General features: G+C 44.3%; 1 protein-coding gene across 23 annotated transcripts in view; it reads left to right on the top strand.

Annotated features, from left to right (window-relative positions):
• The window catches only part of NFASC (neurofascin), a 179,917-nt gene that overhangs the window by 41,765 nt on the left and 123,729 nt on the right, over positions 1 to 14,423 (top strand). For 21 of the 23 annotated variants that reach the window (XM_074935907.1, XM_074935912.1, XM_074935915.1 and 18 more), the window contains exon 2: positions 11,556 to 11,642. The exons of the other annotated variants lie outside the window; for them this stretch is intronic. The gene's annotated coding sequence lies outside the window, so the exon portion shown is untranslated. The remainder of the gene's footprint in view (positions 1 to 11,555; positions 11,643 to 14,423) is intronic. 23 annotated transcript variants of the gene reach the window in all.

Here is a 14,423-nt window from a genome sequence, read left to right as displayed (position 1 = left end):
TATTACCATTCTGAATTACTGGGCACCCAGTGAGTGGACGGAAGAGGCCTTGAAACTCCTGATTTGAAATTAAAGCTTAAAAATTCTAGAACCAAACAGGATATCCATATTGAATGCAGGGACGTAGCCAGAGGGGACTTGTGACTAGCCCTCTCTTCCTTCTCAGGGGTTTAGAATAGAGCTGTACATCATGTCATACTTGCATTGCCTTGATTTTTTTTTTTTTTTTTTTTTTTTTTTTTTTAAAATCTTGTGAGCAGCAAGACCATATTAACAGAGCTGGAAGGCAGAAATGAATTCTCTCCCCTCAATTGTTTTTAAGATGTAGCAAGTGACACTGGCGTTCTCCCTCCCCAATTCTCTTTGTTCTTTGAGGGGGTTTAATAAACGGGCTGTGAACATAACTGTGGGGAGAAGATGATTTAATGTAGCTTTTTTTTTTTAAATGCATGCTTGACTTACCAAAATCCTTAAGACCGTGAAGCAGGGACTTTAAGAAGTGCCTAAACGATTTAGGCTCCCAAATCCCATTGACTTTCCAGAGGAATTGGAAGCCTAACTCCCTTAGGCAGCTTTTGAAAACCCCAGACTAAATCTACAAGCGTGACAGCTGAAAGCATCGCCCTGGTGCATATGCTACTTGGCTAATTTATTAGGGTCCACAAAACATACGGATTAGTGGACTATCTGTTACAAACAGAGGTATGCTGAAAATTGGATAAGCTTTAAAAAAAAATCAAGGGATTTGCTTATTTTTTAAAAAGTGGCCCAACTCTGTGGCCCAAAATTTCGCTTTGTGTGCATGTTTGTTGAAAATAGGACTACACAAAATGATCTTATTTTGAAACCCAAGTCAACACTTTTTTATATTAAAATTCATTGTAAATAGCCATGTGCAATTTTGAAATGTTGCATATTTTTCAATATGAAGACAGTAGTTTTGTGAAGGTTTTACAACCAAGACAACTTGTGTTGTGAAACAGCACCACAACCACCCCCCTCCCAAAAACCTCAACCTTTTCCAAAAAACTATGAGAAATCATGCAGCTTTAATTATGAGTAATGGTGGAACCTGTCCTACATCTGTATGTGATTTACAAGTCTTGCTAAAGGTCAAGAATTGGGAAGTTTGAGGCCAGATATTCAAAAGAGCTTCGTACAGAGTGTATTAAGCTCTTCTGAAAATTTGGCCTGTATTTTGCCTAACTGGGAAGTTGAGTTCTTCCAAGAATTCTGACCAGAGAGGGAATAATACTGTGTTCAATCTAAACTGCAGGGGAAGTTTTAAGGGAGTCTTTTGAACTGGAATTTGGCCAGAATGCTAGGACTGTTCTGGAGAGATTCTGTGGGAGATTTAATGGTCCCAAATGTTTGGGACCTTGGTTTGTATATTTCATCCATAGGACATTGTTTCGCAGCATAGTGCCCGTTAGCCCCAACCTACAGGACTGGGTTCAGTACTGATTCAGGTGGAGTCCCCTCCAATGCTGCTTGTGGTGCTGTGACTCATCTGTAATAAACATACTGGCTAGTTCTGTACCTGTTTATCTTGGACAATCTGACAGTATCCCTGCCAGAGCTGATGTGAATTGAAGAAAATTTGTCCGAGCTGTCCAGCCCTCTGATGGGAAGCTAGATAAGAAAGTTATTAGAAAACTGGAAGTTATACCTCACATAAATTTTGGCACAAGGAGCTCAAGTAACTTGCTATGGGTTAAGAACATAAGAACGGCCAGACTGGGTCAGACCAGGGATCCATCTAGCCCAGCATCCCGTCTTCTGACAGTGGCCAGTGCCAGGTACCCCAAAGGGAATGAACAGAACAGGCAATCACCAAGTGCTGATTCAGCACTTCCTGGCTCCCCGTCCTTTTCTCTAACCACTGGACTATGCCACCTCTTCTCAAACACATGTTTAGTTTTTTTTTATTCATGACTTTGCAACAATGAGTCTTTATGAACCAGAGCTTCATTGTACACTGTTAGAGTGAGCTGTGGAAAGATGCAACAAACAGGCATTTGGGGTGCCCACAAAGCACCCTTTCTTTTATGTTATCTTTATCCTACCACAGGCTGTACTGTAGACATATAGACTTCTGTTGGCAAAACTTCCGTTGCTTGGGGGTGTGAATATTCCACCCTCCTAGGTGACATAAGTTACACCAAAATAAGTGTTCGTGTGCACAGCATGATGTAGACGGGAGAGCTTCTCCCGCTGACATAGCTTATGCCGCTTGCAGAGATGGGTTTTTTATGCCGACGGGAGAGCTCTTTTCCGTTGGCTTAGAGCATCTTCCCCAGAGGCGCTGCAGTGGCGCAGATGTATCAGTCCAGTTGCAGCGCTGTACATCTAGACATATCCTAATTAACTGGCTTTCCTCTGCTTCAGTCCTCGATCTCTAGTGAAGATTTACAATCAGTGAGGCTTGGGAGGAAAAGTATTCCAGGCCTTGTGTGCTAGCTGCAGCTTGTGGGACGATGGGAATATTTTACAACCTACAGCAAGAAAAAAATAACGTTTAACTGTTTTGAAGTCCAGTTCTTTAACCGAACGGGTGGGGGGGATGGACTATGTAACCTGACCTTTAGCAGCACTGACTTCTAGGAAAACTCCCACTAGCAGCATCAGAGTAAGTGCTTCACCTCTTCCTAACCCCAACACTGGGCTTCTTGTATAGGAAATTTAATCACCACCCTGAAGCTTGAACCCCTCTCTTCATCCTGGCATTTCAAAGATTGATGCAGGCACCAGTGTGTCCACCCCAGGAGCTGCCATTTTGCTCTGGGGTCTGTGGGTGCCGCCACAGAGTAACCGGAGGCTTGTGTTGATGGAACAGAGCATGAAATAATTTCTTTTCCAAGCTACCAGAATTGTAGCTCCATCCAGAGAAGCCAGATTTGGGACACAGACTGTTCTAAGAGAGAGGACAGTGACTCAAAATGAAGAACACAATAAAAACAAATGAGGCTTCAATGATGAGTTCTTTCCTTAATGTGCCCAGGGCAAAAATTTATATAAATCTCTGTTTCAACAGTGGCAGCAGGCAGGGTTGATTGGCACTGCCTACTCTGGGTTGGATCAGGTGCATCGTTACTCATTACTGTAAACTGGCTCTGGGACATGGCACCTTCACATGTTCGTTTTGCCCACTCACTTGCACATGTCGTCAACCTGCATGGAGGTGGTTGATCTCGCATTTCTTCCAAAAACGTACAGGCATACCTAGTGAGATCATAGCAGTGTGAGTGGAGGAGGCTGGTATATTTGGAGCTAAAATAAGTAATATAATTTGGAACAGGATACAGATGAGGGAGAAAAACACAAACCTACACACTGAAATATATTTTCATAGCTAGTTCAGGTTTTTACTGCTTCACTAGAAAAAAAAAAAGACATTGATAAATTGAAGTGAATGTGAAGTGAGGTGTAAAAGAATTATAAAAGGCTCGGAGCATGAGTATTGAGGGGGCTTTACAATGTAGTGTGTAGACAGATTGTGAGATTCTTATGTTTTCACACTAGTGTAAATCACGAGTAACTCTGACACTGTTGTAAGTGAAATTAGAATCTAGTCCAAATCCACTAAGGCAGGGGAGTCTTTCTATTGAATTCAGTGGGTTCGGATCCAGCCCTAAGGGAAGAGCGATGATGTGATGGCAACCAGCATGAATCGAATCCTGAAGTCCTAACTCTCTCTGAAGTCAGCGGGCCAAATCTTGAGTGGTGCTGAGTATCACTAACTCCTGTTAACTTGAACAGAGCTGTGGGTTCTCAGTACCTCTCAGGATTTGGGAGCTTTGTCTTAAGGATTGAATAAAAGAAGAGTAAGGAGTTGACCCTGTGTAAAGATTTAGGAAGAAATAATATAAAAGGAGTGAATTATTTAGGAGTGGTGTAACAATGGAATGGCCTGAAGCCACAAGTGAAAACATGAAGTATGCAATTGCAACCTTTTGCAGCAAGGCAATGTGATAGAGTGAGTAGAGTGTCGGATAAGCTACTCGGAACTCCTGGGTTCTAATTCCAGTTCTACCACTAATTTTCTTTGACTTTGCCTCGGCCCAGATTTTCAGAAATTTGGTTACCTCCATTTCTGAGTGCCCAGCTGGAGACACATAGGGCCTGATCGCTCAGAAGTGCCGAACATCTCCAGCTCCACTTGAAATGAGTGAGAGCATCTCTGAAAACCAGACCTAAGTGTCTGAAGTTGAACACCCAAAATTATTCACTTTATAAATAAATATATTAGGCCTTAGCCTCTCTGTACCTCAGTTTCCCCATCTGTAAAACAGGAATAAATGCCTTTTAACCGGGCTATTGTGAAGCTACAAGCAATTTTTGAATTTTAAAAGGGATTTTAGAGCAGCAAAGTTATTAAACTAAAATTTCCTAACAGCATTGCACAGTGGAGTAATGTGCTAAGGGAGGATACTGAGGATCTGTTTCTTAAGTGTTCAAGAGTAGGCTAGATCTAAACTCTTTCCCACAAATCCCCTCAATATAATTCGGAGCTATGCATGCGTCTGGCAAGGAAAGCCAGCCCCAGAGAGAGGTAGTCTAGAAGACCGCCCGGTGATATTAAAGGATATAGAGATGATCCAGGAGGTCTTGCAGTCTTGTCATCTGACTCTCGTTAAGTTTTTCATTAATTGTCCCACATTTTTCTCCCTTCTTCTGTGTATTGCAGTGTTGTCTAAAGGTTGCACATCAGATAGCTCAGGGATGAAATGTCAGCTTCAGTGTTCCTTTGCGTTGTCACTGCTCTTTAAGTGCCTGGGGTTTGAAATTAAATGTCAGAGGCATTTTGTAGCGCATGGAAACCAGATGTGCTTGAAGATTGTCTTTGGGAAGGCTGCAGCGGCTTAATCATGTACATTGAATCTTCTTAGTGGAATTGACTCACAATGTTACAGGCTAATGCTGAACGGGCCATTATGGTATATAATAGCCTCGTTGTACACAGCTGGGGTTATTGAAACCTCACCTAGCAGGGCTAATGTTTGTCCTGTGTGCTGAAGGCAGATGTGGCATCTGGCAGCTAGGTACCTCTTGCCAGCTTTCTGTGAAATTACAATGATGACAGCCTGGGGGCCCTCATCTGGATTCTGGCAAAGGGATCAGTGTCAGTAAATACAGATCACTTACTAAATCAGTAAACAGTGGTCACGTTGCCATCTTGTTGGTGACACTTTTTCCTTCCATCTAATTAGAGAGCTCCAAGGCATGTTATCTAAGGACATGGAAATAGCACGCAGGAGAGACACCCCAAAGGTCTAGACATGGGCTTATGGTGCTCTGCCTGTAATAGAGAAGGGTGACTACCAAACAGATGTTCTCTGTCAGCAGTGACTTGAGAATTCTGATCTGGTCCAAGAGGGAACTGTAGGACTAATACCCACAACCCTTCCTGGGATACATTTTCCTCGCTGTGATGCCTGTTCCCTGCTCCAAAGAGCTTAGAATGTAAAGACCTGGTTCTCTAAGATGCTGAAGGATCTCTGCTCCCATTGACTTCAGCGGGAGCCGGGTGGTAGCTATCACCTCACACGGAGCACATGGTATGTTGCAGAGTCAGACCCAAAGTAAAGACAAGTCAAACAAAAGACTGTTTCAGGAGAGGGAGGGTGAGGTAAAGAGCCGGGGAAGCCTGCTTGAGATGGGTCTGAAGGTGCAGAGAAGGACAGGGAGATAGTTCCGGACCCTGGGTTTGGGAGCAGCATGATTAAAAAGGGTGGAGTGAAGTGAAAAGACTGGGAAGAAGGTAGAGACCAGGGTCGGGAGTGCAGGATACCAAGAGGAAAGATCTACCGATGGGCGTGTGCATAGGCGCTGACTCTGTGGGTGCTCTGGGGCTGGAGCACCCACGGAAAAAAAAATGGAAAAAAAATCCGACAGCCCCACGGATCAGCTCCTTTCCCTCCCCCACCCCGCACCTCTCAGGCCCACTCATCAGCTCTTCCCCTGCCCTCCCAGGGCCTCCCATGCAGCTGCAATCAGCTGTTCAGTGACGTGCAGGAGGCAAGGAGGAGGGGAAGAGCAGGGGCAAGAAGAGGCAGAATGGGGTGAGAAGAGGTGGGGTGGAGGTGGGAGCTTGGGGGAAGGAGTGAAGTGGGGGCATGGCCTGGGGTGGAGCGGGGGTCCAGCAGCCCTGGGGAAATCACAAAGTTGGCGACTCTGTGCGTGTGACTAGCAGATCTCTGCCATCTGTGGGTATGTCTGTGTTGGCAATATCATTGGCATTAGAGGGGAAGGATAGTCGCAGGGAAATGATATCTAAGCTCTCCTCCGACCTCTGTGGGAGAGTAGTGAGCACAGAGATGACTTAAAGAACTACCTGAACTGGTGTTGGATTCTCCCAGGGCGCCACAGTTAGTGGGCCAGTTTATTGCAAGAACGGTTGGAGATGGGATTTTATGTAGTACTTACACAGACTGCAACAAAGTCCCTGTGGATTGTCCAGGCTCAAGCTGTGTTGGTCCAAGCTACCGTGCTGTTGAATGTGATAAAAGGTGGAAAACATATAGACAATGTATGGGGATCGGGAGGTGGCCAGCAACCTGCAAAACATCTTGTTAAAAAAGAGATTGATACATTGCTGAAGGAATACCTGCTTTCTGGAGCTGTATCAGAAGCTGGACCTCCACCGGCTCCTGCAGCCTTACATGTGAAAAGGAAAAAAAATATATTCTGTGTCTAAATTATAAAGTTATTGAGCACGTTGGGTCTAATTTGGGTTATTGGGTTTAGTTTGCAGGTGCTGGGCCATGTTGGTGGCCGGTGATACCTGAGAGGTCAGACTAGATCTGGTGATCCCTTCAGCCTTAAACTCTGACTCAGTGCCATCACTGCTGAGTTAGGCTAGCCCTGCTGGAGCACTCCCATTGCAAAGCCTGCGTCTGCGTCCCTGTGCGGCTGCGTCTACAATGGTGCCTGTGCGTTGTGTGATAGCCTGTGTGTTGGGCTGGATTTCGAGCAGGCTGTCTACTGGTTCTTAGCCATGCATTAAACTGGGCCACTCTGTAAAGTCATTCACAATGGATGGGTCCTGCTGATATCACACTATGAGGGGTGGCTGGGCCAAACCTGAGTGATTCCGTGACGCCGCATGCCAAGTTGCGATGCCTTGAGCAGAGAGCTGGGGCCAGCCCTATGGGACAGGAGCCACCGCTGTGGGCTTGCTCTCCACCCCCTCTGCCTCTCTTTCCCCCCATTCCCTGGGGCTTCCCTTCTCCACCTGGCCAAGGTTTGCGTTGTGGTGCCGGGGCATATATGTTATTGTGAATGGCAAAAAAAGACAAATTGCAGTTGGCAGGTCACCTTAGTAAAAGGTTTGGGAACCACTGGTTTAAATCACCCTCAAGACCAGGTTAGAGGTTTTTGTATGTGCATGAAAGGAGGGTTGGAGCAACACCTGGGTTGAAGCGCAGGCTAGCTCTGCAGTCAAGACATAACTGACGACTCCTGTGATTCTCTGGCTCAGACATATGGATCTCTTTAATGTCACTGCCTTGAGCCTATCCCAGTGCTTGTGCTAATGCATGCGCATGTTGGTGTTTTTTTGCTTGTTGCATTCTGGGTATGGCTGATAATTAAATTCTCTGTAGAAAAATGGCATTTAGAATGTCCCAGAATGTGAATTCCTGCAGGGGAGTGAGAAACCACAAATCCTGCTTTGTTCTTTCAGCCCTTCGAGGACAAACAGAAGTATTTTCTTGGTGAGGCTGTTGATTGTTTCTCTGAGCTTGTCACGGCGGCTGGTGTGACTTTTCCCTATTTCTGCTCCCTCTTCTTCCTTCCTCAGGGCTGGCTCCTGCTTGCTCCCTTGTACCCATAGGTGACCCCAGAGGCAGTGGAATTCTGTTTCCAATGCATGGCGTAGGGAATGAGATGTCTGCAGAGGACAGCCCCACAAGGAACTTTGTGAGTGTCCACGTGCAACAGGGCTGAGGAAGGCAGGGCAGGAGGGGACCTGGGGCTCCAGTTGGTGTATATTTTGCATGTTTGTAAAACAGGTGGATTCCACTCTCACTCCACCCTCCTTCCCATCATAGACCTTAAGTTACAGCTTTAGCAACCCTGAAATGAATCTGCTGCCATTCAGTGGCTTTGGGGACAAAGAGGCTTCCTTTCTCCTTCCCCGTTGTTGCAGAAGCCACCTCTGCTGACCCTGGCTGTGGGCGCTTGTTGATGGAGGGGGGGATGGAAGAGTTGGCCTTCGGAATATTTCCCAAAGCTGTCGCACTGCCCAGCTCTACATTTGGGAAGGGAAGAGGATACGCTATTTATCAACTTCCCCCTCCCTTTAAGGTATTACTGAGCTCCATTCCCTGGGCGCTCGCGCGCGCTCTCTCTCTCCAGGAAGTAGGATGGAGGCAGTTAAATTGAGCGCACACAAGGCCACAATTCAGAGGTCCCTGTTTGGTTTGTCTCAGGCAAGCTCCCTTGGGAGCAGGTCCTCCGTGCAGGTCTCAGATGGGTTATAAGCAGTGTGTTGGGCCTTAAGCTGAGCCGTCTGCAGATGGGGGTCTCCCACATTGGTTTTTTTTTCCCCTTCTTAGTATAACCTAGAAACCTGTCCCTGCTCTCCATACTTGGCTTTCCTAACTTCTTGGTTCAGCACGATCAGTGACATAAGCTTATTTCCAACACAAAACCTCCTGCTGACCTTTTCCTCCTGTCTGGTGGGTTGCCTGGCACTACTGGTTTTTATTCTGCCTGACTGTGGTTTCCGTCCCATAATGCTGCATGTTGATAAGGTGCGTGCCTTCCTGCACAGAAAGGTTAAAGCCTGAATCCTCTGAGGGCCTAGGACTGGGAGTATGTGCTTTAAACCGAGTGCAGAGGGGCTACTTCCTGTTCCAGGGAAAGATGTTAAGGAATTTGGGTGTGTGAGAAGGAGGTGTTGGGTTTTCACCAAACTCTCCTTCGTTGTTACCTGTCTGTTTCCCAAATAAAATGCAGCTATTGGCTCTTATTACACCCATTGTGCTTAATTCTGCTGTGATACACTAGCCTAACGGGACCAACTCAGCTGACTTCAGTGGAATTACTCCAGACTCTCACCTATGCAATGGGAATGACTCCATTGGCTCCCGTGGGGTTAACGTGGATTCATACTGATGGAATTGCAAGAGCAGATTTGGCCTCTGGTTTCATTTGTGTTGCCAGAAATTTGACTCCTCCAGTACAGGCAAATATTGTTCTTGGATGTTTTCCCAGGTGAGTGTGATTTCATAATCGCAAATTGTGGACATAAAAGTTCCTGCGTCCTCCTTTCCCCTCCAGCATTTTGTTACACAGGTGAGCTCAGCAGCTGGTAATTACTCAATGGATATTACCTTTTTATTTTGTGCTTGAGTTGGGAAAGAGTGAGGCTTCTAATAGCTCACATTCAGACCCCAGCAGAAGGTATATATCTGGTTAGATATAATCCACAAAGGAAGGTGAGACTAAAAGCAGATTCTCTTTGAAGACAGTGGTACGTAATTGAGGCTTTACCACTGGAACTTGGATGTTGTGAAGGCCAAGACTATAACAGGGTTCAAAAAAGAGCTAGATAAGTTCATGGAGGATAGGTCCATCAATGACTATTACCCAGGATGGGCAGGGATGGTATCCCTAACCTCTGTTTGCCAGGAGCTGGGAATTGGGTGATGGGATGGATCACTTGATAATTACCTGTTCTGTTCATTCCCTCTGGGGCACCTGGCATTGGCCACTGTCGGAATACAGGATGCTGGGCTAGATGATTGGTGTGACCCAGTATGGCTGTTCTTATGTTCTTACTGGTTAAGATCATGCTTTTAAATATGTCTGTAACAAAGGCTTCTCTGAGGTCTGTTGATGGTTTGTAGCTTAATGCCATTTTGTGATTGGAATGTGTCTAGAGGCAACTTGTTTTTCTAGCTGTACAAACGATGGAATGGTGATGCTGTCAAAAAGATGACCAAGGGTTATGGTATCTGGAACTACCCCACTGAGCCATAACATCAGTCTCTCTCCCTGTATGTTCCAGTTTTGGTCAGAAGGGCTTTGTGAAGGAATTATTTACACTCTTAACAACTTAGCTAGGGGTCCTCTTGGCTTATTTCTTCCTGGACTTTAAAAAAAAAAAAAAAGTGGTGTATGTTGTGAGAGCTGAGTGTAAATGCAGCTCTGAGCAGTGTGTGTGCAAAGACCACCACTACCCAGGGCAGCGGGAGGAAGTTTGCTTCATACAGTTGTGGTGTGACCACATCTGGAATATCGCACTCAGTTCTGTGCTTCCGTTTGCCAGAAGAATACTGGCCAGTTGGAAAGGAGTTGAGAGAATAAAATTATCAGGGGACTGAATGGATTGAGTTTGAGGGGAGGTTAAAGGAGCAAAATATGTGCATTTTGCCGAAACCATAATTAAATTGGTTGGGGATGAGGGGAGCATGAATTTATATAAATACTTGAAGGGTATTGTGGGAGATGGGATTGTTTAGTTTGGTACAAAGAAGTAAAACAAGGAGGAATGGGAAAGAGGGGAAATTTAGACTGAATGGGGAGGTGGGAAATCCTGACAGTGAGCAGGATTAAGCTGTGAAGTTGTCTTCTCTGGGAAGTACTGGACTCTGCATTGCTTGGGACTTTTACACCTCATTTGGGCAAAATACTAATAAATGTACTGAAGGGAACAATCCTAAGGGAGAAGAAGTGCATTATCTAATTGACAAAACCTATCTATTATATCTGTGATCCCATGATTTAGAGCCAGCCATAGAGGGAGTGGCTCATCACATCATCTTAAGGTTGCTTTTTTGACATGTATGTTCTAAGCTCTGTGAAGCAAAGATGCTAATGTTAAATCTTTGTAAGGTTTGTCCGTTTTACGTGGTTTCTGTTTTGGGGGTCAAATTCTGCTCTCAGTTATTCCAGATTTGCATCCCCCATGTAGCTCCATCCACTCTTTACTGTGTCAAATGCTTGCTGTTTGAGAAACTAATTTTAAAAAAAAAAAGTCTTCTCAGGAAAAACAATCCAATTGTACAATTACATAAAAGTTGCCCCAAAATCTCAGATCCCAAGAGGGGAAATATTCCAAAGAAGACTCTTACACTTACATGCTTAAAAAGCATGATTTTAACCCAAGGCAAAACATCAAATATTGCACTGATGACTTGCACTGATGAACCTGAGGGCAGAATCTGATGTTCTGAAAATTTGCCTTGATGTTTTGCAATAATGTACAAATGTGCTCATGGTCTCTGACTAGTTAAAATGTGATGGAGATCAAGAGGCTAAAGCCAAGATTTCAGTTGTAACTAGTGATTTTTTTCAAGTGCCGTAGCTTTGTGATGCCTAACCAGAAACACCTTTCGAAGGGGTCCTGATTTTGGGGTGGGGGTGCTCAGCACCCTCTGAAAATTGGGCCCCTTTAAGGTGTCTCAGTTTGGGCGTCGGAAATCACTAGTTGCTTTTAAAAATCATGGCTTAAAAATTCTAGAAAACTCTTAGAAAACTTATAAAAGGTAATGTACAGATTCTTTACAAATCATTCATTCATTCTGATTTTTGTGTCCCCTCCCCAGCCCCATTTTCCATAGGCTGAATAATAGTCACCTGAAATCTTTAAGACAAGCAACAAGTATTTAAGAGACCAAGGATACAGTGTTAAGGTAAGACACAGCACCTCGCTTATTTCAGTCATAACCAAGTTAGTTTGAATTGAACTTCATACTGGTTAACAAACTAGAGAAGCTAACCCTGGGCACAAGGCTAACTGTGGCTACGGCTGCTGTCCAAACCAAACCCCCGAGTAAAGTCCTAGTGTGACAGTCAGCACACCCGGAATTGAACCAGGGACCTCCAGAACTAAATGCATGAGTTGCTACAGCTAGAGAGAGACAGTTTAGGGCGATTTTGAATAACTCCTATCCTCTGAGGATTGGCCACAAACAGGAGGACCTGTAACACACACTCACCAATGGCTTTCACTAGCTCTCCAAAAAGAAATATGAATCCTGATCTGAATTTTACAGATGATCCCCCAGCTTTATATCAACAGCACAATGAAAACCTCAGATCTTGAACACTCCTCATCCTGGAGGTGTTCTCGCTTTCCATTTGATTCTAAATTTAGTGACTTGAGCCTCTGTCCAATTAAAGACAGTGAAAAATTTGGGGACTAAAATAATGATACCAAAGCTACTTTGATTGTCTGTGTGCCTTATTCCCCTTTCCTTCCTGGTTGGTGAAAATAGTACTGAAATAATTGCATTACTTTGGTGGAAAACGTGTTTAGCTGCTTACCGAATTCAAGAGCAGTCTATGATAACTTAATTAACTTATTCCATCAGCCAAAGAAAAGCTCAGTAAATCAGTTTAATATTTACCCAGCTTGTTTCCTAATTAAGTGTGTGTGGATCTTTAACAGCATTGGAAACTCTGGTGCAGAGATCCGACTCTGGGATTGGTCAGCTTTGATGTGGGCAAATACTGAGAATAGATGCATCCCCAGCTCACCTAACTTGAGCTTGTTGTGACGTGGTTGCTTCTATCCAGAGCTGCTACTGTCCAGACACTAAAACAGAAGAGCCAGCAAGCGGCACGCACTCCATGTGTCAGTTTGTGTCTGGAAAGCAACATCACCTCCAGGCAGTGGCACAGCAGATCAGATCAGCTTCAGTTGTATCAGAATGCCCTTGGTTGAAATAAATAATCCATCTGGATTAGCCCTTCACTTCTTCAGAAAAAGGTTAATTTCTAGCCCTGCGTTTGAGCCCTACTTATGCTTTACGTGGCATGATTTAAAAAAAAAAAAAGTTTGACAATTGAATTAATGGCATGCTTTGACAGCAAGTGTCAGATCCTTTCACCAAAGGACATAGTTGATTTTCCAATATTTTAAATTATAAATCACAATTGGATGCTTTCCTCAAATATATGCTCTCACTGAACCACAGAATATTAAGCATGATGTGGGAATCACTGGGTAGATATCTCTGGCCTATGTTATACAGAAGGTCAGACTCTCTGATCAAAAATGGTTCTTTATTGCTGAGGGTGAAATCTTGGCCCCATGCGGACTTTCACTGATTTCAGTGGGGTCAAGATTTCATTTTATGCGTCTCTGGTCTGACACTCGAGTCACAGCCTGTTTCTTGAATGAAGTAAGAGGATCTGCCCTTGTTGTGAGTGAATTACTTAAACAATCCTCCCAGCTCGTACAAAATAAAGGATAATAATAGCAGAAAAATATTATTAATAATCAAATGCCATCAAGTCATCTTATATTACTTCAAACCTTAACTAAAAACCTCAGTACCCATTTGCAGTCGATGAAATAATTTGAGAGCTCTTAAGACAGCTCTGAAATCCAGCTATCTCTGGGGTGGAATACAATAACTGTTTAGCCGTGCACAGGAACAGGAGGTGCAGAAGTAAATATCCACTTGAAAGTGCAATTTGGGTTGACACTGTAGCTTCCTGAGATTAAATCTGACTGGGACACAAAAGTTAACACTCCTTCTCCTAAAGACAGTGCCCTGGGATCTTTACTGATCACTAGTGGTCAGGACCTTATGTTTGCATCTTCCCTGGAAGATGTAAGTATAAAGAACAGTGGAATTCAGGTTTCAGGGTAGCAGCCATGTTAGTCTGTATTCGCAAAAGGAAAAGGAGTACTTGTGGAATTCAATTAGTCACCAAATAATTTCCTGGTTTATGAGTAGTTGGGAATTTTAACCCCTGGGCATCCACACAATGCAGCTTATGCAATTTTGCTTCATTAACCTTTTCCATCTGAACAGAGGGGAAACCTCACGCTCAGTGTCTGGCCCTGTATATTTGTGACATGTTACATCTTGTCATAGGCTGCTGTGATACAGCTGAGCAGATGCAATTTAACCTACGTGACACCACGTGCAGGAGAATGTAAACTCTTCATGGGGCGCACAGAGAAGAGCTGACTTTGGTGACAAACTGTCTCCTCATTTGCAGAGAAGCCATTATTATTGCCAGTATGAAAAGCAGTGTGGCCTGTGGGCGACCCCTTCATGTAGTCTGGGAAGTTTGGGAATTTAGGGCTTGTCTATATGAACAATTAGACTGCAGGAAGCTGAGGTATCAATCTACCCCCACGCTAGCCTGCCATGGTTTAACTGACCGTGTGCACCCGGGTGATATGCATTAATCATTGGCTAGAACACTTTGAGCTAGTCCCATTTCAAAGAGGAACTACATCAAAGCACTCTAACAAACTGTTAGCGGTGCATCAGCAGGGACTACACCAGTGGTTCTCAACCCGTGGTACACAGAGGCCTTCCAAGGGATACATCAACTCATCCAGATATCTGCCTAGTTTTACAACAGGCTACATAAAAAGCACTGGCGAAGTTGATACAAACTAAAATTTCATACAGACAATGACTTGTTCATATTTCTCTATATACTATACA

The sequence above is a fragment of the Natator depressus genome, chromosome 21 (assembly GCF_965152275.1).
Source record: "Natator depressus isolate rNatDep1 chromosome 21, rNatDep2.hap1, whole genome shotgun sequence".
Lineage (NCBI taxonomy): Eukaryota > Metazoa > Chordata > Testudines > Cheloniidae > Natator > Natator depressus.
Note: the sequence above shows the minus strand (reverse complement) of the source record. Positions and strands in the feature narration are given on the sequence as shown.